General features: G+C 45.2%; 1 protein-coding gene across 3 annotated transcripts in view; it reads left to right on the forward strand.

Annotated features, from left to right (window-relative positions):
* The window catches only part of MARCHF3 (membrane associated ring-CH-type finger 3), a 268,488-nt gene that overhangs the window by 46,072 nt on the left and 195,113 nt on the right, over positions 1–27,303 (forward strand). The window contains exon 1 of one of the 3 annotated variants that reach the window (XM_075324806.1): positions 20,297–20,426. The exons of the other annotated variants lie outside the window; for them this stretch is intronic. The gene's annotated coding sequence lies outside the window, so the exon portion shown is untranslated. Of the gene's footprint in view, positions 1–20,296; positions 20,427–27,303 lie in introns of those variants that run through there. 3 annotated transcript variants of the gene reach the window in all.

Raw genomic sequence — 27,303 nt, forward strand, 5'->3', positions numbered from 1 at the left:
GTCTTTTCTAGCTTTGTTTTGTGTTTTTCTATATCACCGTAGCCTTTACATATGAAGGGCTATCTATCTATCTTTGGGGACTGCTTCAAGGCAGATTAGCTTTTTTAGTTACATAGTTACCTAGTTACATAGTTACTTAGGTTGAAAAAAGACCTAGGTCCATCTAGTTCAACCTTCCTCCACCAGTTCTACATTTGGTCACTAAGTCATTTATAACCAACAATGTTGTGTGTAGTGAGGAAATCATCCAGCCCTTTTTTAAAAGTTGTTATAGTATCAGCCATTACTACCTCTTGTGGTAGGGCATTCCACAGTCTGACTGCTCTAACTGTAAAGAACCCTTTCCTATTTAGCTGTCGGAATCGCTTTTCTTCCACTCGCAGTGAGTGCCCCCTGGTCCCTAGTATTGTCTTTGGAAGAAATAAGTCATGTGCCAGTCCTTTATATTGACCACACATGTATTTATACATATAAATGAGATCTCCTCTGAGACGTCTTTTTTCTAAGCTAAACATCTAACTTTTTCAACCTCTCATCATATGGGAGGCCTTCCATTCCTTGTAATAGTCTAGTTGCCTGCCTTTGAACTGACTCTTAACTTCTGAATGTCCTTTTTAAAATGTGGAGCCCAAAACTGGATCCCATATTCCAGATGTGGCCTTACAAGTGATTTATAGAGGGGTAACAATACGTTGGGATCACGGGATCTAATCTCTCTTTTTATACACCCTAGAATCTTGTTTGCTTTTGCAGCTGCTGCTTGACATTGAGTGCTGCTGCTCATCTTATTTGTAATGAGAATACCCAAGTCCTTCTCCTGTTCTGTAGTCCCGAGTTTACTTCCATTTAATGTATACGCAGTTATAGGATTACTCCGTCCTATGTGCATTACTTTTCTTATATCTCTATCTGTGAGAATATTTAGTTCTCCGGCTGTGTCGAGACGACTAGGTCATCATAGGCTCGTCCTACAGCTACTTCTAGTTGTGTGTCAGGATTAGGTCTGCAATCCGTTAAGGTTCCAGCCACTCTGTTACCATTTGGGATTCTGCATTTTGTGATCCTTCTCGGCCCCTGAATCATACACTTTTCCATACAAGTCAATGGGAAGGCTCAAAAGATGCCTGGAAGGTGACTGGGTGTCTATTTGAGCATATTAGAATATATAGAGTAACTCTGGCACTCCAAGAAAAAGGGGACAAATACTGTGCGTTCCAAAAACTCTTTTATTAACACAATGACTCAAAAAGAAAAAGACATCTGACGTTTCGGTAACTGGTTCCTTTCTCACGATAATTCTAAATATGGTAAACATATAACAAAAAGCCAATCAATACATGAACATATCAGATTCACATTTGAGATACAGAGTCACAGTAAATCATTAGTAATTAATATATATATATATATATATAGATATATATATATATATATATATCTATATATATATATATATATATATATATATATATATATATATATATATATATATATAAAATCTATCTGTACAAGGAAATTAGACAAAATAACCAACATGGGAGTATGGGATATATGAGAAAATTGAATAGACAACTGCATTATACCTGGAGAAGCTGAATCATGGGATGTGAGCACAGATTTAAAAAATTTGATGAAGAAATATCCCTAGGTATGAAGAAAAACACCAGAGGTGACAATCATCTCAAAAGTGCTCAGAAAACAACAAACTAAAAACACATAAAAGAGTAGTTTTCCTCTTGAAAATCTCAGCATGTTTTTCTGCCTGAAAAAAACATTGTGCCCTTACTAAAATAACCAGCATTCAATAAACGTTTGGTCGCCATGCACCTTGCCATAGGGCTCCCATTGCAGAATCCAACAAGGTAAATATAGCTCTGTCTATACACTGGAATATTTCATATTAGGAAATTACTAGCGCACCTCTTGTTTCCTCTCCCTTTCCCTATACCAGACGTGGACATGGGCAGTAAGAAATCATAATAGTGCCGCCACAGGGTGACACAAGGTCTATAATGCATGAATAAACCCTAATGTATTAAAAACACCTCTTACTATAGTTAATGGTTTGCAGCTGATCAGCCAGGCAAGTTCTTTTTTAACCCATTTCCCTGCACTTGGCACACAAGGAGCTTGAAAAGTGATTAGGTAAAGATAGAAGGCCTGAAACCACCTGGCCCACATGGCAGATGTCCAAGGATCTTTTGAAAGCTTGATCCAGAAATAGAAAATATTTTTAGCACACAAGAACTACATTTCTTTAAATTCAGTACCACAGTATCAGTGGAAAGCAAATAAGAAGCCATTCATGTAGATATTTCTTTTGGATATTGAAAAAGAGCAGATTTTATACTATTTAGAGATCAGTATATTTATATCCTTAGGGTATGTGCCCACAATCTGGACATGCTGCGTTCTGGAAGCAGCGTGTCTTCTCTTGCGGAGACACGAGTGTTCTCTGCAGGAGACTGCAGCGTCCGTGCCCACAATCAGGGTTCTGGGCTCAGTGAATTTTCGTTGTGTTCTCCCACCTAGAACACTTGCGTTACCACAAGCATAAATTGACATGCTGCGGCACAGAAAGTCTCACTGCAGGTCAGTTTACGCTGCGAAAAAAGAAGCATAGTGGGCATGGGACCTGTATAAATCCTATCTACTGTGTTTGCACTGCACAATGCAGTGTTTTGGACTCAGGGAAAATACGCTGCTTAAAAAATGCTGCGTCACCAGATTTTTGAGTTCTAAACCAAAACTAGCACCTTAAGCAGCGCCTGTGCTGCTTTCTATAAAATTGTGTGTTATTCCCTGACTCCCCTGTAGAACCCACAAATGTCTTTATTAAATCCCCATCCCTTTATGTAAAGCCTTGGGTCTGGTCCGATGTACATCCTAGGTTGTGGCTCCTGTCCTTCCTTTCAGCGCTGATTGCCATCTTCCTTTGATGGTCAACCTGGATGATGCCTCTGGCCCTATCCACGTAGCCGGGCAATATCTCATGCCTGCACAGAGACTTTGCTGAGTCACACAGGTACACTTCACTCTGCCCTCTTGTGGGCAGAGCTGAAAACATATGTGTGCCTGCGCGAACTGGTGAGTTCTCTGCACAGGCGCGAAATTTTGACCCGGTGATATGGATGACACCGGAGGCATCATTAATATCAATCATCAAAGGAGAACAGTGATCAGCACTGAAAGGAGGGACAGGAGTCACAACCTAGGACACCCATCAGACCAGACCCAAAGATTTACATATGTGATGCCCTGGCCTATCAGTTCATCACAGGGTATTGTGCAATCTGCGCTTCTGCACAGTATCCGCATCCTCGTTGGTTACGGGTCCCTGGCCTTTGGTGTTGCTAAGAACAAGCTAATTAAAATCCTAGGAACACTCTGCACTACACCCACCAGACACACCAATGGGTAGCCTGAAGGGAATAGGGCCGTCCACTTGGGGGGTTGGTTTGGGAGGGTCAGGAGTGTCAGGAGTAGGTCAGTCGAGTGGTGACTCTCAGGTGGAGAGGTCAGGAGCTGGGCTCCCAGTTAATGCTAGGTGGCAGACGTTGGTCTGGTCCTGGTAGGAGCTGGAACCCCAGTCGCAGGGGATCATGTCAAGGGGCACGTAACTGCCGAGGAGGGCAGCAGGCGGCCTTGAGCCATCTCCGGGCAGGGGCCAGGGCACAACGGGGTACGTGGACTCTAGGCCGGGAAGTAGCTTCAAGCGTCCTGGTAATTTACCCGATGAGGGCGAAGTCTTCAAGATTTGTTCTCCACCCGCTGCAAAATCGGGGTACTTGCGCAACAAGGGGGATAGAACTTTCCCAATACATAGTCCAGAAAATCCCAAGCGTGAACCCTGAGAGCAAGCTCACTCCATTAGCCATACGGGTGAGCGGGACCCAACTAGTTCCATAATACAGGGGCCAACCAGTAAAGAAGGTGCCAAGAGAAAGGTCATAGGCTAACAAGCAACACCATCAGGCACGAGATCCAGGCATGCTCCCTCCTTGCTGCAGCGGTGCTCAGAATTTCGGTTTACAAGTTGTCGGTGTCAGCGTTATTGGGCTGAGTGAGTATGCAGTGACCCTTTCCTTTCCAACGGCATCCCCCTTGCACCATTGCCGAGCCCCGGAGCATCATCTCCCTACCCGTGGAGGGGTTAAACATCTAGCTGCCATTCCACCGCCACCGGGCGCTCCAAACAGCAGCGGTGGTACTCCACCTTACCACACACCGTGGGTTGCGTCACGAACTCTAAACACAAAATCCCCTGTAAATACCCCCCTTTTATTTCGAGTGACTGCGCGACCCCTCCCGGCTTCGGAGACCTCTCGAACCACCGCGGATCCAGATCCGAGCAGGAGCCCAGCTGCTGATGCTGCAGCGGTTCACATACATGGCGGGAGTTTTTATGAAGGTATTTTTGGGGTCTATATGGGGAGTCAGGGGATAACATGCACCTAATAGAATGCAGCACAGGCGCTGCTTAAGGTGCTAGTTTTGGTTTAGTACTGAAAAATCTGGTGATGGGTTCCCTTTAAATAACGCTTTTACTGGACTTAGAAGTGTAAGTAACTGGATTCCAGTAATGGAAAGATCTTGAAACACTCAATATCCCTGCTGCCATGGACAGGTTGGACTGCACAACAGGTAGTGGAACAAGTTAGACAGACGGGAGACGTATAGTAGGCTGCACCTTGGAGTTATACTTGGGGGTCAGACTGAACTGGTTTAGATTATCCAGTTTACGTTTCCACCACCTATTAGTAGTTCACTTTGTGACAAAAATGCCCAACACAATATGTAGTCTCTCTTTAGACCACACCTATTTTCAGTGAGGTCACACCCCATTCTCAGACAAGGCACATAAAGTGTCTAATACACATGCTTTGGAAGCTATTGAATTACAGCGCCTTAGTGTAGCTCTGTCAGTGGCAAAAATACAGTTGTCAACTGTTTCCAATAGCAACCAGCAGAAAGGAACAATGATTCCTTTCAGACCATGGATCCGATGTCTCCACTTTTCACTTGACCTCCTCCACACATGCCTTAATCCTGTTACAAGACGTTGTTGTTTACACAGTAAATGATATTTGGGGCTTTGTGCACTTCCAGTTAGTGGACGAAAATAGAGCAATCTTCCATCTGGGGTTATTAAATTGAAAGACCTTAGTACAGTCGAGCCAGAAGACATGATGAGTTCAAGCAGGAAGCAGATGAAAAACATTTTAAGGCTGGTTATTAATGTAATCATCTTCATTAGGTAATTTCAGTTACCATTAAGTAGGATTTCTTCTGCACAGAAAATGTGAACCCTTCAGTGTATGGGTCATATAAGAAAACTGCTTGTTATGTTTCTTAGGAGAAAATAAATAAAATTGAGTGCATTAGGTTCACACAGTTTTGTGATCAGTTCAAGTAAGGCAGTGTTCAGTCTCCATTGAGTGGTTATTTGTGGCAGGATTATCTGAACTGGACCAATTTCAACTATGTGCCTGTATATCTGCCATCGACTGTCCTTAAAGGGGTGGTTCACTTCCTTTCATTACTGGCCACATCGATATTATGTTGAGAAGCAAGGTTTCTCTCAAATACATTGTGTTGCTAATAGTGCCTGTGAGCAGTGCTATTGCGGTCCACTCACCCAGTTCACATGACCTCCAGGCTTCATGACCTTTCATGTCCGGTGACGTCACGTCAACTGAAGCGGGTCACAATCTTCCTGAGTGACTGGGCTGTGAACGGAATTTCACTACTCGTCACAGCCTAGCATCTCCATGCTCTCTCCTTCACTACAGAGAGCTGCAAGTAGGAGCAATGCTGGGCTGTGATGAGCGGTGAAACACCACCCAAAGCCCAGTGACTCACGAAGACTGGGGCCGGCCGTGGTGATGTCAGGTCAACAAAGTGTGGCTAATAATGAAAAGGGGTGAACTACCTCTTTAAAAATATTGTCCACTTCTAGAACAACCCCTTCAAATTCCACTTGTTTCCCCCAGTTTAAATAAAAGACCCTGCACTCACCTCCTGTTGTGGTGCTGTTCCAGTACTGTCAGTTATCGCGGTTCAGGGCTCATGTGACATTGTGACATCACGCAAGCCCCGCGTCCAATCACCGCCTGCTTCTTTTTCCCCACTTTTAGACTAAATATGTTAATCAACAGGAAGTGACGCTGTGGCTGCCACTCAGTTCCTGTTTATTTCCCATGTGGTCTAAATGCATGGCGAGAGAGGGGACGGTGATTGGACGTGGGGCTCGCGTGATATCCCAATGTCATGTGAGCCCCAAACCGTGATTGCCAACAGAGTTGGAACGGCGCTAGAACAGGAGGTGAGTACAGGCTCTTTTATTTTAATTGAGGGAAACTAGTGGAATCAGAAGGAGATGTCCTAGCAATGGACAACCCCTTTAAATAACAAAAATGTTTACCATGTGGGATGTACATGGTTTTTGTTTGCAGCTATTTGAAAAATTAGAGAACAGGACTAATTGCCTGTTAAAGTTGATGAACACATAGATGTATACCGCAGTAGATTTTCCTATTACACACATTGACATTACTACTGTTATCTCTTTAGCCTTGTAGCTTCATTAAAATTAACCACTGTCGACATTTGGCGAATGAGATGAAATCCCAAAAGGCATTTGTTGAAGGGTTAATGACAGAGATATGGTTGAAACAAAGAGTTCTGTCAACTCCAGTTTATATTTTAGTGCCGCTACTAATTACAGGATACTTTCTCATCAGTACTGGTTCCGCCTACAACATTTCTTTTGCTTGTGTGACGAGGATTTTGGCTCTCGACCATATGGGACACCCAAATCCTCACTCTTTGCATAATGAGCAATGCACGTGCTTTCTGAACTCATCAGTACTCCTATCCAGATACAGAATAGAGATATAAAGAGGAATTGCTGATACTTTACCATCACTAGTAGCTTTTGCTACATCTTTTTCCACGTTATGTCCTGTGGTCAATTTGATTACAGCTCTCCTGGCAGATCTAAATAAGAATTTCTTACACTGGACTGCCAAGAAAAGCATCCAAAATGTATCTGTGCCAGCCAGCGCTGAGCCTTCTGTTGATATAGTCTTGTTTCTACAGTTACAATCCCGGCACGGGCAGAGACTAATCATATCCGAGGTTAAGATGTTAAAATATTAAGTAGCAAGTCATTTTAAAAGGGGAGCAAGAGTGCGTCAAACATCTTATTTTAGACCTGTGCTTTCTTGGCTGTTACTATGACTTTTATTGTATTTTGATCACGGCTTCTATTTTTAATATATTATAGCTGGATCCAAATGCATTCTTCTGGTCTATTGAATAAAAAAATAAAATAAGGACTCAGTAGGCTTTATTTTTATGGTAGTAAACATATACTTATACGGCTCAATAGATGTATTATTAGGAATACCATGTCTGTTATGATCAGTTTGTTTTTTTTTTATATAAAAATATATAGAATTTAATATGTGTTGAAACGTTTCTATTAGTCGTCTACATTTATTACAATACAATGATTGAAATCAAGACATCAACTCATCCGAACTACAATCACCTTGCATGAACAAGACTTCAATTTAGAAGAGAAATGGCGAGAACTTTGGGTCAGTGTAGTAGACGGTAAGCTCCAAACGTTCCCTAACTTACAAAACTCACCACCAGGCTTCAATCTACCAAGGAAAACATGGGTTACTCTAAAGGGGGATTTACACGCAACAACATCGCTAACGAGATGTCGTTGGGGTCACGGAATTCGTGACGCACATCCGGCCTCGTTAGCGATGTTGTTGCGTGTGAACGGTACGAACGACCGCTAGCAATCAAAATTTCTCACCTAATCGTTTATCGTTGACACGTTGTTCTAATCCCAAATATCGTTGCTGTTGTAGGACGTAGGTTGTTCGTCATTCCTGAGGCAGTACACATCGCTACGTGTGACACCCCAGGAACGAGGAACAACACCGTACCTGCGTCCTCCGGCAACGAGGTGGGCGTCACTTTCTTTCGGCTGCTCTCCGCCCGTCCGCTTCTATTGGACGGCTGCCATGTGACGTCGCTATGATGCCGCACAAATCGCCCCCTTAGAAAGGAAGCAGTTCGCCGGCCACAGCGACGTCGCTAGGCAGGTAAGTACGTATGACGGATCCTAGTGATGTTGCGCACCATGGGCAGCGATTTGCCCGTGACGCACAACCGATGGGGGCGGGTGCTTTCACCAGCGACATCGCTAGCTATGTCGCTGCGTGTAAAGCAGCCTTTAGTCGTATTAGAACAAACTCTGATGTCTGTGCAGATCTTATGTATAAGTGGGGAAAATTTGACTCTCCTACCTGTGATGGTGGAGCAGATGGTCAAACTATCCAGCACATTGTTGAGGAGTGCCCCCTTAGTACCTACCATGGTGACAAGAATGATTTCTATATTGTAAATGATAATGCTATAGCATAAATAGAAAACGTGGATATTTGACTTTGATTTTTATCCTTTTTGATACTTTCAATCGTTGTTTATTGTCCAGTGTTTATCTTTATATGATGGTAAGGTATACGTTCATACGATTAAATAATCTTATTTGGTCTTCCACCAAATTGTCGATTCAGGCAGAGGCAACAATTAATCCTGTGTTACAATTCCTCCTAGCAAAATAAAACTGTACACATACAATGGATTTTTTTTATCCGTTAGAATTGGATCTGACAAAAATAAAAAATCTTGATGTAGAACAGTGACCTTCAAATAACATTTTGGATGGTACCAATTGGACATAACACAAACAGCAACAAGTTCATGCTGGAGTCAAAATCGTGACTATATGATCCCTAAACTGTACTTTTCATGAAAGTAAGACTGGTTTTATGGGGTACGAAAAAAATAAAACAGGAAAAAAAGTATGTACAGGTGCACAAATCCTCTATGTGGCCAATATACAGACATGTACATACACTGCGATTAATTAATACTAGTGATGAGCGAGCATGCTTGTCACTACTCGGTACTCGCACGAGTATCACTGTACTCGGGCTGCTCGGCGGGGACCGAGTAATCTCGCGATACTCGTGCTTTACTCGTGGTCTTCATTTCTGCATGTTGGCGCTCTTTTGAGAGCCAGCCCTCATGCAGGGATTGGCTGGCAGACCACTGCAATGCCACAGCCCTGTTAGTTGTGGAATTGCAGTGATTGGCCGGCCTGCACAGCGTCACCGAGCCTTTATATCGGCCGGCGCGCTGTGCTCTGCTCACAGCTATTCTGACAGTGAGTGTAGGGAGAGTGTCGCTGATTCAGGGAAAGCTTTGCGGCCCTTTATAGTTAGTTCCGGAGCAGGGCTGCAAACAGTGTGACCAGAAGTCCTTCTCAGGACTATTCTAGTTGTATACAGGCAGGCAGGGTATAGCCAGGTCGGAGTACAGTAGCAGAGTCCTTCTCAGGACTATTGTTGCTATATACAGGCAGGGTATAGCCAGGTCGGAATACAGGCTAGTGACCAGAAGAGTCCTTGTCAGGACTATTGTAGCAGTATACAGGCAGGCAGGCAGGGTATATATAGCCATTCCTAGTGGTGACCGTATACCAGCCTTCATCATATCTGGGGCTGGTGTACACAGTGTAAAACAGTCCAGATAGTGTCAGACTTCTCAGTAATTGTCGCTCCTAAAAACCAGTTAGGTTCTTATTGCGTCCGTGCTTGCATTTAAAAACAGCACGTGTGTGGCAGTCGGTGGCAGGGTACAGGTGCGCGTTTTGCACAAACTATTATATAACGCACAAGTCTAGTGTATAATACACGTCAGTCAGCAGTGTCTGATAGTGTCAGACTTCTCAGTAATTGTCGCTCCTAAAAACCAGTTAGGTTCTTATTGCGTCCGTGCTTGCATTTAAAAACAGCACGTGTGTGGCAGTCGGTGGCAGGGTACAGGTGCGCGTTTTGCACAAACTATTATATAACGCACAAGTCTAGTGTATAATACACGTCAGTCAGCAGTGTCTGATAGTGTCAGACTTCTCAGTAATTGTCGCTCCTAAAAACCAGTTAGGTTCTTATTGCGTCCGTGCTTGCATTTAAAAACAGCACGTGTGTGGCAGTCGGTGGCAGGGTACAGGTGCGCGTTTTGCACAAACTATTATATAACGCACAAGTCTAGTGTATAATACACGTCAGTCAGCAGTGTCTGATAGTGTCAGACTTCTCAGTAATTGTCGCTCCTAAAAACCAGTTAGGTTCTTATTGCGTCCGTGCTTGCATTTAAAAACAGCACGTGTGTGGCAGTCGGTGGCAGGGTACAGGTGCGCGTTTTGCACAAACTATTATATAACGCACAAGTCTAGTGTATAATACACGTCAGTCAGCAGTGTCTGATAGTGTCAGACTTCTCAGTAATTGTCGCTCCTAAAAACCAGTTAGGTTCTTATTGCGTCCGTGCTTGCATTTAAAAACAGCACGTGTGTGGCAGTCGGTGGCAGGGTACAGGTGCGCGTTTTGCACAAACTATTATATAACGCACAAGTCTAGTGTATAATACACGTCAGTCAGCAGTGTCTGATAGTGTCAGACTTCTCAGTAATTGTCGCTCCTAAAAACCAGTTAGGTTCTTATTGCGTCCGTGCTTGCATTTAAAAACAGCACGTGTGTGGCAGTCGGTGGCAGGGTACAGGTGCGCGTTTTGCACAAACTATTATATAACGCACAAGTCTAGTGTATAATACACGTCAGTCAGCAGTGTCTGATAGTGTCAGACTTCTCAGTAATTGTCGCTCCTAAAAACCAGTTAGGTTCTTATTGCGTCCGTGCTTGCATTTAAAAACAGCACGTGTGTGGCAGTCGGTGGCAGGGTACAGGTGCGCGTTTTGCACAAACTATTATATAACGCACAAGTCTAGTGTATAATACACGTCAGTCAGCAGTGTCTGATAGTGTCAGACTTCTCAGTAATTGTCGCTCCTAAAAACCAGTTAGGTTCTTATTGCGTCCGTGCTTGCATTTAAAAACAGCACGTGTGTGGCAGTCGGTGGCAGGGTACAGGTGCGCGTTTTGCACAAACTATTATATAACGCACAAGTCTAGTGTATAATACACGTCAGTCAGCAGTGTCTGATAGTGTCAGACTTCTCAGTAATTGTCGCTCCTAAAAACCAGTTAGGTTCTTATTGCGTCCGTGCTTGCATTTAAAAACAGCACGTGTGTGGCAGTCGGTGGCAGGGTACAGGTGCGCGTTTTGCACAAACTATTATATAACGCACAAGTCTAGTGTATAATACACGTCAGTCAGCAGTGTCTGATAGTGTCAGACTTCTCAGTAATTGTCGCTCCTAAAAACCAGTTAGGTTCTTATTGCGTCCGTGCTTGCATTTAAAAACAGCACGTGTGTGGCAGTCGGTGGCAGCGTCAGGCTCCACGTTGTCCCTGGATAGAGACGTGCATGAGGGCCTCAAAACATTGTTCCCATTGCAAAGGAGTGGGTCTCCTGTCGTTGTAATGTCCATTCTGCAAAGAATGGGCGAAAAAATTTACCACTGGGGGTATACCTGAAACAAAGGCCTAAGTATTGCAATTTGTAACGGTCATCATCATGGTGGCGCATGAGGAGAAGGAGGAGCAGTCCAGCGATTAGCCAAACTCCAGAAGTGTGTACCCATGGGTGAGTGGAGGTACATGGCAAACTTTAAATTCCGCTCTCATTTGCTGGTGGTGTGGTGAAGTCTGGCCCAATCCAACCCTTGTTCATCTTGATCAGAGTCAGCTTGTCAGCATTTTCAGTTGACAGGCGGGTGCGTTTATCTGTAATGATTCCACCTGCGGCACTAAAAACACGCTCTGACAAAACGCTAGCAGCAGGGCAGGCCAGGCCTTCCAAGGCGTAGAGAGCCAATTCATGCCACGTGTCCAGCTTGGATACCCAATAATTGTAAGGCACAGAGGAATGTCGGAGTACAGTTGTTCGATCTGCAAGGTACTCCTTCAGCATCTGGGCAAACTTAGGATTTCTTGTGGCACTACCCCGCACCTCAGGGGCTGTGGTACGTGAGGGGCTGAGAAAACTGTCACACATCTTAAAGACTGTTCCCCTACCTCTGGCGGATTGGACTTGTGCCTCTCTCGGCTGTACGCCTCGGTTGTCCACTGATTCATGACCTATGCCGCTAGCGTTTTGTGAGGGGAATGCTTTGCCTACTTCCGTGACTATGGCCTTCTGGAACTGCTGCATTTTGCCTGACCTCTCCGCCTCGGGAATAAGAGACATAAAGTTCTCCTTTTAGCGTGGGTCTAACAGTGTTACCAACCAGTAATGATTGTCGGCCAAGATGTTCTTAACGCGAGGGTCACGAGACAGGCAGCTTACCATAAAGTCAGCCATGTGTGCCAGACTCTTAACAGCCATCACTTCAGTATCCTGACCGACACGATGACTGAACATGCTGTCCTCCTCCTCCTCATCATCTACCCTGTCCTCTGGCCAGCCACGCTGAACCGAGGATATGACTGCATGTCATATCCTCAATTTGGCCAGAGAGTTGCTCCATGTCTTCATCCTCCTCCTCGTCATAGTCCTCCACTGCACGTTGTGATGAGACGAGGCTGGGCTGTGTGTTATCATCACCCACACCCACTACTGTTTCTTGCTGAAACTCATCGCGCTCCGCCTGCAATGCATCATGTTTGTTTTCTGAGCAGAGACCATTTTAGAAGGCAGAGAAGCGGTATGGTGACGCTAATAATGTCGTCATCGCCGCTCACCATCTTGTTGTAGTCCTCAAAGTTTTGGCGGATGGTGCATAGGTCGGACATCCATCTCCACTCCTCAGGTGTTATGTGTGGAGTTTGACCCATTTCCCGACGGCTTAGGTGATGCAGGTACTCAACAACTGCCCTCTTCTGCTCACATATCCTGACCAACATGTGCAGAGTTGAATTCCAACGCGTGGGGACATCACACACCAGTCTGTGTGCCGGAAGATGCAAACGGCGTCTTAAGGCGGCAAGGCCGGCTGAAGCAGTAGGTGACTTTCGAAAATGTGCAGACAGGCGGCGAACTTTTACCAGCAGATCAGACAGCTCTGACTATGACTTTAGAAACCGCTGAACCTCGAGGTTGAGCACATGGGCCAAGCATGGAACATGTGTCAGCTGGCCTCGCCTCAAAGCCGCCACCAGGTTCCGGCCATTGTCACACACCACCTTTCCTGGCTTTAGGTTCAGAGTTGTGAGCCAGTGATCTGCCTGCTGTTTCAGAGCTGTCCACACCTCTTCTGCATTGTGGGGTTTGTCACCTATGCAGATTAGCTTCAGCACTGCCTGTTGCCGCTTCGCCGAGGCAGTGCTGCAGTGCTTCTGTGTCGCCCTGGACAAGCCAGGGGCCACAGAGCACAACACTTAAACACCCCACACTCCCTGCAGGCATATCATAGTCAAAACACAAAATCCTTGTTGCCTTCCCCAGGGGCTGTTGTCCACACCAGGGTGTGGAGCCAGGCGGTTGGTCTCCACCCACCGAGGAGGAGGGAAAACACAGGCAGTGAGAGTTAAGCTAAGGAAGTGGAAGGAGGAAAGTAGTAGAGAGGAGAAAAGTGACAGCAAAGAGCCTGAAGTTGGTCCGGGTGTGTGGCCTGGACAGGACAGCAAGGTTGGCAGGATGTGGTGACCGTCTGCAGTGGAGGCCGATTGGAGTCTGCCGTAAGGACCGTGGACGGGTGGTGACCCGGCCGTACCGGACCGGTATACAAAGCGAAGCCAGCACCATTGGCAGAGGACTTTCGGATCCCGGCAAGGCTTGGTGTCGCCGTGAATTTGCCAAATCCGTTATTGAAGGGGACCTCAGGGTTTCCAAACAGCCAAGTCCAGATAGAAGGCAACCGTACAACCGTGAAGGGGAGACACAGCCACCGGCAAGGGCAACCGTCTCCCAGGGCCAGCGCCTGTGGGCAAAAGGGGCTCCTCCGGCCCATATCCAGGTCAGGGAGCGGGTTACCGTTGGGAAACCATCACTACCAACACTTAACTTCGGTGCAGGGAGAGACAGTCATCACTAACCTGCAGGGAGGAACAACCGCAGCCGTCCGAGTGACCTGTCCATCCAGCCACTTGTTTTACCCTGAACTGTGTCATCATCATTGGGCTGAGTGAGTACCTCCGTGCCGTGCGGCACAGCGCTGCCCCTGCGACCATGCACTTCATCAGGCCCCGCAACCCGCCTGTCATCCATCTCTACCCCATCACCAGGCCCCGGGACAACCAACCCCCCTACCCACGTAGGGGAGAAATAACAACAAAGCTGCTCCCTGTCACAGGCTCCCGGGATCCCCGTCCAGAGCAGCGGTGGTGTCCACACAATCACCACAACCGTGGGTGGCGTCACGGACAATATCCCCAAAACCCAAACCACCCCTTTTCACTCACGGGCGAGTAGCGCCGCTCGAGTCCCCGGGATCCGGCCATCGCTCGAGCCAACGAGCAGCAGCAGCCGTAGAGCTGCGTCAGCCGGACCCGAGCAGTGGGAGAGCGCACCGTCCCCTCCTCCGCCAGCGACACTTACAGCTTGGGACTGGTGTGGAGGGTAAAGTGGATCAGGATGCGCAGGAGGAGGAGGAGGCTGAGGAGCATGACATTCCGGAGCTGTAGAGTGTGTGTGAAACCCTGACTGAGGTAGGGCCTGCAAAACTTGGTGTGTGAAGGACGTATTCCGTCCCTCGCTCAGACTGGGTCCCAGCTTGCACAATATTAACCCAGTGTGACGTCAACGAGATGTAGCGGCCTTGCCCACATGCACTTGTCCACGTGTCTGTGGTTAGGTGGACTTTGGCTGAAACAGCGTTGTTCCGGGCACGTGTGATGTTTTGTGACACGTGGTTAGTTATGCAATGCGGGGACGGCACACAGGGAGAAATAGTGTCGGCTGTGGACCGAGTAACGTGGGACAGCTGCCACCATCAGTTCGCGGAATGCTTCTGTCTCAACCAGCCTAAAAGGCAACATTTCCAGCGCAAGCAGTCGCGAAATGTTAGCATTTAGAACTGTGGCATGTGGGGTGTTGGCAGTGTATTTGCGCCTGCGCTCAAAGGTTTGCTGAATGGATAACTGAACGTTGCGCTGGGACAAGGACGTGCTTGATGATGGTGTTCTTTCTGCGTAGGCAACTGCAGGTGCAGGAGTGGAGGAGGCTTGTTCGCAGGCAGCATGGACAGGGGATTGGCTCGCATGCACAACCAGCGAAGACGTAGCAGTGACATCAGCAAGCACTGCTCCTCGACTCTGTTGTACTTCCCACAAAGTCGGGTGCTTGGCTGACATGTGCCTGATCATGCTGGTGGTGGTCAGGCTGCTAGTTTTGGTACCCCTGCTGATGCTGGCATGGCAGGTGTTGCAAATGGCCTTTTTAGAATCATCTGGAGCCAACTTAAAAAACTGCCAGTGTCAGAGTTCCTGGTTTTCCAGTTTTCTTTTGAAAGAGCTTGCCCTTTGTTAACATGGAGTTTTCTGTTATGTTGCCCTACTTCCTGTCCATCTGTTTAAAAGCCGCCCCTAAAGCTTAGTCCAGTGCCTGAGTATACTGCTTCCTGTGTGCTCCTGCCCTGCTGCTTTTGGTTCCTGATTGTTATTCGGATCCTCTTGGAAAACAACCGACACCGACTCTGGACTTCATCTGGTATCATCTAGCTGTACCTGGACTCCGTTTGCCGTCTTTGGTCGGAACTTCTGCCCGGTTCCTTCCGTTTAATACCACTCTGGACTCACATCACGTACAGACATTTTTCGACTTACCTATTGCCCTTTTGTGTCCCGGCTGCTGCGCATTTAGGGCTTCTGGGGTGATTGCCAGACAGTCCCTGTATAGGGGTTTGCTGTTGGTGGTCTCCCTGGGGGAGTCCGGTGCGCGGTACCGGGAATTCCCTTTCGCTCAGTCCCTGGAAGGTATTTCCTGTATTTATGTTCTACTGTGTTTTTGTTCCGTTTATGTACATATTTGCTGGTTGCATATTATAAATGTCTTGCACCAAGAACTCGTCTCTGGTTGTCATTGCCCTAACGCAATCGAAATCCTCAATACATACAATAGTATTACAGCCAGACTCGGGAAGACCTAACATTTGTACAGGCACCTTGTGTCGTGTTGTTCCGGGGAACAGTTGACTGACGTCTGCCTGGGGCCACCACTCTGCTTCTTACTGCCTGTTGTGATGCTACGCCTCCCTCCCCCTGTGCACTGCTGTCCTCGCTCTGCATATCCTCCTGCCAGGTTGGGTCAGTTACTGGATCATCCACCACGTCGTCTTCCTCTTCCGCACCCTGCTCCTCCTCCTGACTTCCTGACAATTGTGTCTCATCATCGGCCACCCCTTGTTGAGACACGTTGCCAACTTCGTGAGAACGTGGCTGCTCAAATATTTGTGCATCTGTACATACAATCTCGTCATGGCCCACTTCAACAGGAGCTGGCGAGAGGCCAGAATTTGTGAATGGAAACGTGAACGAACAGCTATTCCGAGTGTCCAAGTGTGGGATCAGTAATGTCCGTGGACGTGTACTCGGCCTGGTGGTAGGAAGGAGGATCAGGTTCTGAAATGTGCGGTGCAGTATCACGGCTACTGACACTTGACCGTGTGGAAGACAGAGTGTTTGTGGTGGTGCCAATCTGACTGGAAGCATTATCCGCTATCCAACTAACAACCTGTTGACACTGGTCTTGGTTCAAGAGGGGTGTACTGCTGCGGTCCCCAAGAATTTGGGACAGGACGTGCGAGCGACTAGATGTGGCCCTTTGTTGTGGCGAAATTAGAGCTTGCACACAACCTCGGTGTCTGCCTGCACCACCATCACGTCCACTTCCTTGTTCGTTGACAACGCCCTTGCGCATTTTGCAATGCTGTGCTGATGTGTATTCACTAGACTTGTGTGTTATATCCAAGTTTGTGCAAAACTCACACAAATGCAGCGGAAAGCTGCCACCAACAGGCACACACGTGCGGTTTTTAAATGCAAGCACGGAGGCACTAAGAACCTAACAGGTCTCTATCCAGGGACAACGTAGAGCCTCCCAATGTTTGGCTTCCCTGCCTAAGGGCTATACTATAATACACCCACTTCCTTCCAATGGGCACTTCAGGTTTACAGGCCTTCATGCACGTCTCTATCCAGGGACAACGTGGAGCCTCCCAATGTTTGGCTTCCCTGCCTAAGGGCTATACTATAATACACCCACTTCCTTCCAATGGGCACTTCAGGTTTACAGGCCTTCATGCACGTCTCTATCCAGGGACAACGTGGAGCCTCCCAATGTTTGGCTTCCCTGCCTAAGGGCTATACTATAATACACCCACTTCCTTCCAATGGGCACTTCAGGTTTACAGGCCTTCATGCACGTCTCTATCCAGGGACAACGTGGAGCCTCCCAATGTTTGGCTTCCCTGCCTAAGGGCTATACTATAATACACCCACTTCCTTCCAATGGGCACTTCAGGTTTACAGGCCTTCATGCACGTCTCTATCCAGGGACAACGTGGAGCCTCCCAATGTTTGGCTTCCCTGCCTAAGGGCTATACTATAATACACCCACTTCCTTCCAATGGGCACTTCAGGTTTACAGGCCCTCATGCACGTCTGTATGCAGGGGCATTGGTGAACCTCACAATTTAGGACTGCCCTGGCAAAGGAAAATACTACAAAGACTCACTTCCTCAAAATGGGCACATTAGACTCAAGAGGCCTTCATGTACGTCTCTTCTCAGGGACATCGGAGTGCCACACAATGTTTTCACGTAAAATCTTTCATGTATTGATCTCAAAAAGTAACATACACCAGCTCTATCTCACTATTGGGTATGTGCCCTTAACATTTCCGCCATGAAAAATCATTTTGGGGTCATTTTGGAAGGTTTTCTGGTGAGTCCGTAAAAATGGCGTAAAACGCGGACAAAATTGTTCACAGCTGTGACTTTTGAGTGATAAATGCTTCAAGGGGTCTTCCCCATGCTGTTGCCATGTCATTTGAGCACTCTTCTGAGACTTTTGTGACATTTTTAGGGTTTCTCCATGCTGCCGGGAGGTCATTTCACAAAAATACTCGGGTCTCCCATAGGATAACATTGGGCTCGTTGCTCGGGCCGAGTACACGAGTATCTTGGGAGGCTCGGCCCGAGCTTCGAGCACCCGAGCTTTTTAGTACTCGCTCATCACTAATTAATACATGTACAGATGAGGCCTGGTTTGGCACATGGAGAGGTAGGATATTATTGATTTGTGTCCATCCTTATTTAGCGAGGAGAAATGGTTTCATCCAGCACCAGCATAATTCAAATCTCTTAAATGAAACCTCTGAGGTGCAATATGCACCCAGAACCACGAGCAGTTCTGGGTGTATATTGCTAATCACTGCCTAACTGTCGCTGCATCTAGTAGGAAACAAAAAGATATGCTAATGAGTCCAGGGACTAGTCCCAGGGGCGTTAGTTCCTGCGCTCATTCCGCTCTCTTAGCATGTATGGCAGCACACCCACAGGGGCGTGCTAACAGGCTATTCAATGCAGCATCATCAGCGGTGACGTGCGTACCTGTGTCCACTGATCAGAAGTCCTGGCACTTCCGGTCATGCGCACTAGACCTCTCTGAAGCCGGTATGTGTACACCCGGCTTAATACTGTGCATGACCAGAAATGTCCGGAATTCAGATCAGCGGTCACAGTGGACACAGGTACGCGAGTCACCGCAGGTGGTGCTGCATTGAATAGCATGTTAGAATGCCCCGTGGGCGTGCTTCCATGCCAAGAGGGTAGAATGAGGGCAGGAACTAGCACCCTTGGACTAGTCCCTGCGCTCATTACCATAGGATAAAAGATCTTTAGAAATACTTTTTCTAAAGATCTCTTTATCTATGCTACTAGAAACAGGGACGATTAGGCAGGGATTAGAAATATGCACCCAGAACTGCTCGAGGTTTTGGGTGAATATTGCACCTAACAGGTTCCCTTTAAAATTAATCTATAGAAAAATAAAAAAAAATCATTGGAAGTCCATGGAATGAAAACAGGGTAGGCAACTGACGTGTTTCAGACAAGCTCATCCTTAGTCAGAGTTCATCCAAAAAGTGTCAGGTTTCCTGCCCTGTGCCCATTCCATGGATTTCCACTGAATTTTTTATTTTTCTATGGATGCATTTTAACTATTATAAATAAATTGAGATTTTAATTACGCTGGTGCCGGATCAAACTTTTTCTGCTCTCTTCACATTAAACTCGTGGACACCAGCCATGAAGATCCATGCACCTGCATTTGTCAATGATGGACATTCTTTGGTGAGCTGATGCAACCTTTTTCTTCTTTTTTCATCCATACTTAGTTACACTTTGATGTGGTTAAATGGCTTTTGTGGTATAAAAAATGCTAAGTACTTTACATTCTTAATGTTTACAGTAATATTGGAGTTCATGTATTCATTATTTGCTGTGTATGAATATGATTTTAGGAGATAGCAGACTTCGCATCTGCCTCTGGTCCTGATATACTGGGGGAGCACCAGAGCACAGAATCTCCAGAGGTAACTGAATTTACCATCAACTCTTTCTCTATTCTAGACCAGTAGGGAATGTAAAATGACTCTCTTCTTGGTCTTGGGTAACCAAGGAATTTGCAACTAACCCTTTCACTATTTTTGACTTCCTTTAAAACTGTCCTTACTTAGCTGGTTGCCCAGGGCCCCATTATGTTCTAAAACTGGCTCCGCGTAACAGCTTGCCTACTGCAGCCAAATCTTTATTGTTTTTGGCTGACCTCCGTAGATCCCGACATAGTCTTGTTAAGTCCCATCTGCTGCAGTGTTCTGCATTCTGAGATGTTTTCCTATGAATCACCAAACAATTCACTTATTTTTTTGTGTAGGCAGGGGAAGTTTAATTTTCTAATGTTCTCACCTCAAGACATAATCTATCTGCAATGAATACATATGACACATAGCGTACATATACCAAAAATAGTCTCATAATCCTACACAAGATGACACTTAAAAGTTATTATGAATGCTTCAAAGAAAGATGCAAACTCAACGTAATATCTTTGACTGATCCTTGGAATCGTAATATATTGATGATAACGTTATCCTTCTGACTTGTGTTCTGGTGCTTTCCCAGAGGAGTAGACAGTGGTGCTCTGTATGTTAAATGAAGACGGTGATTTTCCCACAGTCCTCCTGTCACATGGCTGTTCTCTGGGGGCCTCCGCTCAGTAAAGAGGTTGGACCACAATAGTAAATTGAATAGTTCTTTATGTAGTAGGTTCACTTCTAACCTAAACGAGATTAGAGAATTAAATCCTTAATGTAACGTCTAATTACTCTTTGGCTCCCATCTGACATTTAGAGAGATTTAAAGCCCACAGCTTGATTTCTACACATGTATCTGCCAAGTGTGTGCAGAAGTGAGCGTGTCCGCTTTTCTTGTTTGTAAGGTAAGTACGACGGCATAAGCTGTCTTACTTCTTATATTAGCAGAACGTGTCAAAAGCAAACGGTTTGCAAAGTGTGCTATATCTGTGACATGCTGAGTGGCCGTAGGGAGTCTTTTGCTAGGACTAAACTAACAATCACTCAGGTTGCCTATTATTGTAAGTGCTTTTAGTGTTTTGGACTAGTCTGACACTCTCGACATTGGGTTTTTTCTTAAAATGGATAGAAAAAAAAATAATGTTTTAGCATTGAAGAGCCCATGCTGCCTATTGAGCTGCCTAATTGTAAGTTTGTGATCTTTTTGATATGGCCACTGTAAAAGTTGGATATTTGGAGAGCAAAATTGATTTGATAAGATGATTTAGGTTTCCTGGAATTATACTGTGTATATATATATATATATATATATATATATAAAATATATATACACTCCAGTTCAAAAGTTTAGGGTCGCTTAGATATTTCCTTATTTTTGAAAGAAAATCACATTTTTTTTTCAATGAAGCTAACATTATATTAAACAGAGATACACTCTATACATTGTTAATGTGGTAAATTACTATTCTAGCTGCAAAAGTCTGTTTTTTAATGCAATATCTACATTGGTGTATAGGGGCCTATTTCCATCAACCACCATTCCAGTGTTCTAATGGTACATTGTGTTTGCTTTGTTAGAAGGCTAATGGATGTTTAGAAATCCCTTGAAAACCCTTGTGCAAGTATGTTAGCACAGCTGAAAACAGTCTTGCTGATTAGAGAATGACCTTTCTTTGAGCTAGCTGAGAATCTGGAGCATTACATTTGATAGTTCCATTAAACTCTCAAAATGGCCAGAAAAAGAAAACTTTCATGTGAAACTCGACAGTCTATTCTTGTTCTTGAAGATATTCCATGCGAGAAATTGCCAAGAAACTGAAGGTTTCCTACAACAGTGTGTACTAGAGCACAAATAGGCTCTAACCAGAGTAGAAAAAGAAGTGGGAGGCCCCGCTGCACAACTGAGCAACAAGACAAGTACATTAGAGTCTTTAGTTCAAGAAATCGATGCCTCACAGGTCCTCAACTGGCTGCTTCCTTAAATAGTACCCATAAAAAAACGCCAGTGTCAACGTCTACAGTGAAGAGGCGACTCTGGGATGCTCGCCTTCAGAGCAGAGTGGCAAAGAAAAAGCCATATCTGAGACTGGCTACTAAAAGGAAAAGATTAATATGGGCAAAAGAACACAGACATTGGACAGAGGAAGATTGGAAAAAGTGTTATGGACAGATGAATTGAAGTTTGAGATGTTTGATCACACAGAAGAACATTTGTGAGATGCAGAACAACTGAAAAGATACTGGAAGGGTGCCTGATGCCATCTGTCAAGCATGGTGGAGGTAATGTGATGGTCTGGGATTGCTTTTGTGCTGGTAAAGTGGGAGATTTGTACAATGTAAAAGGGATTTTGAATAAGGAAGGCTATCACTCCACTTTGCAACCCTATGCCATACCCTGTGGACAGCGCTTGATTGGAGCCAATTTCATCCTACAACAGGACAATGACCCAAAGCACACCTCCAAATTATGCATGAATTCTTTAGAGAAGAAGAAGGCAGCTGGTATTCTATCTGTAATGGAGTGGCCAGCCCAGTCACTAGATCTCAACCTTATTGAACTATTGTGGGAGCAGCTTGACCATATGGTATGCAAAAAGTGCCCATTAAGCCAATCCAACTTGTGGGAGGGGCTTCTGAAAGCACGGGGTGAAATATCTCCAGATTACCTCATCAAATTAACAGCTAGAATGCCAAAGGTCTGCAAAGCTGGAATTGCTGCAAAGGGAGCATTCTTTGACGAAAGCAAAATTTGAAGGAGAAAATTATTATTTCAAGTAAAAATCATTATTTCTAATCTAGTCAATGTCTGGACTATATTTTCTATTCATTATGCAACTCATTTGATAAATAAAAGTATGATATTTCATGGAAAAGACTAAATTGTCTGGGTGACCCCAAACTTTTGAACTGTAGTGTGTGTGTGTATATATGTATGTGTGTGTGTGTGTGTGTGTGTGTGTGTGTGTATATATATATATATATATATATATATATATATAAAATATACAGTACAGACCAAAAGTTTGGCAACAAGCAGAGGAGACTTGTTTGGGCTAAAGAACACAAGACCAGTGGAAATCTGTGCTTTGGTCTGATGAGTCCAAGTTTGAGATCTTTGGATCCAACCACCGTATCTTTGTAGAAAAGGTGAACGGATGGACTCTACATGGCTGGTTCCCACCGTGAAGCATGGAGGAGGAGGTGTGATGGTGTGGGGCTGCTTTGCTGGTGACACTGTTGGGGATTTATTCAAAATTGAAGGCATACAGAACCAGCATGCCTACCACAGCATCTTGCAGCGGCGTGCTATTCCATCCGGTTTGCGTTTAGTTGGACCATCATTTATGTTTCAACAGGACAATGACCCCAAACACACCTCCAGGTTGTGTAAGGGCTATTTGACTAAGAAGGAGAGTGATGGGGTGCTACGCCAGATGACCTGGTCTCCACAGTCACCAGACCTGAACCCAATCGAGATGGTTTGGGGTGAGCTTGGCCGCAGAGTGAAGGCAAAAAGGCCATCAAGTGCTAAGCATCTCTGGCAACTCCTTCAAGACTGTTGGAAAACCATTTCTGGTGACTACCTCTTGAAGCTCATCAAGAGAATGCGAAGAGTGTGCAAAGTAGTAATGAAAGCAAAAGGTGGCTACTTTGAAGAACCTAGAATATAAGACATATTTTTAGTTTCACACTTTTTTAAGTATTTCATTCCACATGTTTTTATTCATAATTGTGAGGCCTTCAATGTGAATCTACAATTTTCAGAGTGTTGAAAATAAAGAAAACGCTTTGAATGAGAAGGTGTGTCCAAACTTTTGGTCAGTCATTCAATGCTTGTCATTCTTGAGATAGTAACACTTTTATTTTGTTTATAGCTTATTGCCTAGGATACTGACCACTACTACAATTTAGCAATAGTGGTCATATATATGCACAGTGCTCACAAGCTTTTTTTATTTTTTCTAGCGAGCTTGTAAGCATTGCTTTGAGGCTTGCCACACTCTTAGCTTCTAATACCACTAGCTTCAGCACATTACTTCCAAGCTAGACAACATTGGTGGTCTGTCTCCTAGGCAACAAGCTGTAAACAAGAGAAGTGTTAATACAATATATCAAAAACTACTGAAAATTTTAACGAACAGTAAAATGCTAAGGTGCTTGTTTTTACAAGTGCTATCTGACAATACCCATCTATGAAGATGGGAATAACCCTTTAAATTCTAGTATTGATCTGACAATCCTGTTGTCTACAGCTGACTAACCACATATAGCTCTCTGGGTAGTAGGGGACTCTGCTTTAAAGAGAATCTGTTGGCAAGTTTTTGCTATGTAATCTGAGGACAGCATGAGATGGGGGCTGAGATACTGATTTACAGTTAGGTCCAGAAATATTTGGACAGTGACACAATTTTCGCGAGTTGGGCTCTGCATGCCACCACATTGGATTTGAAATTAAATCTCTACAACAGAATTCAAGTGCAGATTGTAACGTTTAATTTGAAGGTTTGAACAAAAATATCTGATAGAAATTGTAGGAATTGTACACATTTCTTTACAAACATTCCACATTTTAGGAGGTCAAAAGTAATTGGACAAATAAACCAAACCCAAACAAAATATTTTTATTTTCAATATTTTGTTGCGAATCCTTTGGAGTCAATCACTGCCTTAAGTCTGTAACCCATGGACATCACCAAACCCTGGGTTTCCTCCTTCTTAATGCTTTGCCAGGCCTTTACAGCCGCAGCCTTCAGGTCTTGCTTGTTTGTGGGTCTTTCCGTCTTAAGTCTGGATTTGAGCAAGTGAAATGCATGCTCAATTGGGTTAAGATTTGGTGATTGACTTGGCCATTGCAGAATGTTCCACTTTTTTGCACTCATGAACTCCTGGGTAGCTTTGGCTGTATGCTTGGGGTCATTGTCCATCTGTACTATGAAGCGCCGTCCGATCAACTTTGCGGCATTTGGCTGAATCTGGGCTGAAAGTATATCCCGGTATACTTCAGAATTCATCCGGCTACTCTTGTCTGCTGTTATGTCATCAATAAACACAAGTGACCCAGTGCCATTGAAAGCCATGCATGCCCATGCATCACGTTGCCTCCACCATGTTTTACAGAGGATGTGGTGTGCCTTGGATCATGTGCCGTTCCCTTTCTTCTCCAAACTTTTTTCTTCCCATCATTCTGGTACAGGTTGATCTTTGTCTCATCTGTCCATAGAATACTTTTCCAGAACTGAGCTGGCTTCATGAGGTGTTTTTCAGCAAATTTAACTCTGGCCTGTCTATTTTTGGAATTGATGAATGGTTTGCATCTAGATGTGAACCCTTTGTATTTACTTTCATGGAGTCTTCTCTTTACTGTTGACTTAGAGACAGATACACCTACTTCACTGAGATTGTTCTGGACTTCAGTTGATGTTGTGAGCGGGTTCTTCTTCACCAAAGAAAGTATGCGGCGATCATCCACCACTGTTGTCATCCGTGGACGCCCAGGCCTTTTTGAGTTCCCAAACTCACCAGTCAATTCCTTTTTTCTCAGAATGTACCCGACTGTTGATTTTGCTACTCCAAGCATGTCTGCTATCTCTCTGATGGATTTTTTCTTTTTTTTCAGCCTCAGGATGTTCTGCTTCACCTCAATTGAGAGTTCCTTAGACCACATGTTGTCTGGTCACAGCAACAGCTTCCAAATGCAAAACCACACACCTGTAATCAACCCCAGACCTTTTAACTACTTCATTGATTACAGGTTAACGAGGGAGACGCCTTCAGAGTTAATTGCAGCCCTTAGAGTCCCTTGTCCAATTACTTTTGGTCCCTTGAAAAAGAGGAGGCTATGCATTACAGAGCTATGATTCCTAAACCCTTTCTCCGATTTGGATGTGAAAACTCTCATATTGCAGCTGGGAGTGTGCACTTTCAGCCCATATTATATATATAATTGTATTTCTGAACATGTTTTTGTAAACAGCTAAAATAACAAAACTTGTGTCACTGTCCAAATATTTCTGGCCCTGACTGTACATGATGTGACATTTATTAGGCTGTGTGCTGTTGTTTCCCTACAATAAGTGAGTGTTTAATCAGCTGGACTAAAGCGGGATTTACACACTACGAGATCGCTACAGCGATCTCGTTGGGGTCACAGATTTTGTGATGCACATCCGGCCGCTGTAGCGATGCCATTGCGTGTGACACCTATGAGCGATTTTGCATCATCGCAAAAACGTGCAAAATCGCTCATCGGTGACGTGGGGGTCCATTCTCAAATATCGTTACTGCAGCAGTAATGAAGTTGTTCCTCGTTCCTGCGGCAGCACACATCACTCCGTGTAACACCGCAGGAACGAGGAAGCTTTCCTTACCTGCCTCCCGGCCACAATGCGGAAGGAAGGAGATGGGCGGGATGTTCGTCCCGCTCATCTCTGCCCCTCCGCTTCTATTGGGCGGCGGTTCAGTGACGCTGCTGTGACGTCGATGTGACACTGAACGCACCGCCTCCTTTAAGGAGGCGGTTCACCGGTCACAGCGACGTCGCAGGACAGGTAAGTAGTGTGACGGGTCCGGGCGATGTTGTGCGACACGGGCAGAGATTTACCCGTGTCGCACAACCGATGGGGGCGATATCAGATATCGCAGTGTCTAAAGCGGCCTTTATTCTCATATGCCTGCTAGATCAACCATGCCCCCTTCCTCTGATAAGCAGCTCACTGTCACTATACAACATACACAAAAACTGTGGTGTGGGCGGTGTTAGCCTTCTGAGCTCTGCTACATGATATATCTAAGAACTCGGATTGTGTCACAATTTCTGCATCCAATAAACTAAAGGCCGCTTTACACGCTGCGATATCGGTACCGATATCGCTAGCGTGCGTACCCGCCTCCATCGGTTGTGCAACACGGGCAAATCGCCCGTGGCACACAACATCGCTCAGTCCCGTCACACTACTTACCTGCCTAGCGATGTTGCTGTGACCGGCGAACCGCCTCCTTTTTAAGGGGGCGGTTCGTTCGGCGTCACAGCGACGTCACTATGCGGCCGCCCAATAGAAGCAGAGGGGTGGAGATGAGCGGGACGTAACATCCCGCCCACCTCCTTCCTTCCTCATTGCCGGCGGCCGCAGGTAAGGAGATGTTCCTCGTTCCTGCGGTGTCACACATAGCGATATGTGTTGCTGCAGGAGCGACGAACTACATCGTACATGCAACAGCAGCGATAATCGAGAATAGGGGGGCATGTCACTGATGAGCGATTTTGAACGTTTTTGCGACGATTCAAAATCGCTCATAGGTGTCACAAGCAACGACATCGCTAAAGCGGCCGGATGTGCGTCACAAATACCGTGACCCCGTCGCAGCGTGAAAAGCGGCCTTAAGTGATACATCGTTAGAATCAGAGTATAATGCAAGGTAAGAGACTCTATCAGATGGCGTAGCCTAAATCTGGTAACAGATTCCCTTTAAACTTTCCAGACTGGATAACATATTGTTACACACAGTAAAGCTTTAGACTAAAATCAAGTGTCATATTTGATTATTAAATATACAGAAATGTTTCATTCAGAACTCATTCTAGCTCTTGTCTCGGTTTGCTATTGCCTCTTTCTCATATAGTTTGATTACTTCATATCTTTAGAAATGTACATTTTCCGATAATATTCATACAGTTGCTATGGTAGGTACAGACTATTTTATGGCAGTCAGTAGTCTGGAGTTCATTGACTGTTTTGGATTTGGAAGCCCGAGCAGACTTTCCTGGGTATTATTGGATACCCT

The sequence above is a fragment of the Anomaloglossus baeobatrachus genome, chromosome 1, assembly GCF_048569485.1.
Source record: "Anomaloglossus baeobatrachus isolate aAnoBae1 chromosome 1, aAnoBae1.hap1, whole genome shotgun sequence".
Classification (NCBI taxonomy): domain Eukaryota; kingdom Metazoa; phylum Chordata; class Amphibia; order Anura; family Aromobatidae; genus Anomaloglossus; species Anomaloglossus baeobatrachus.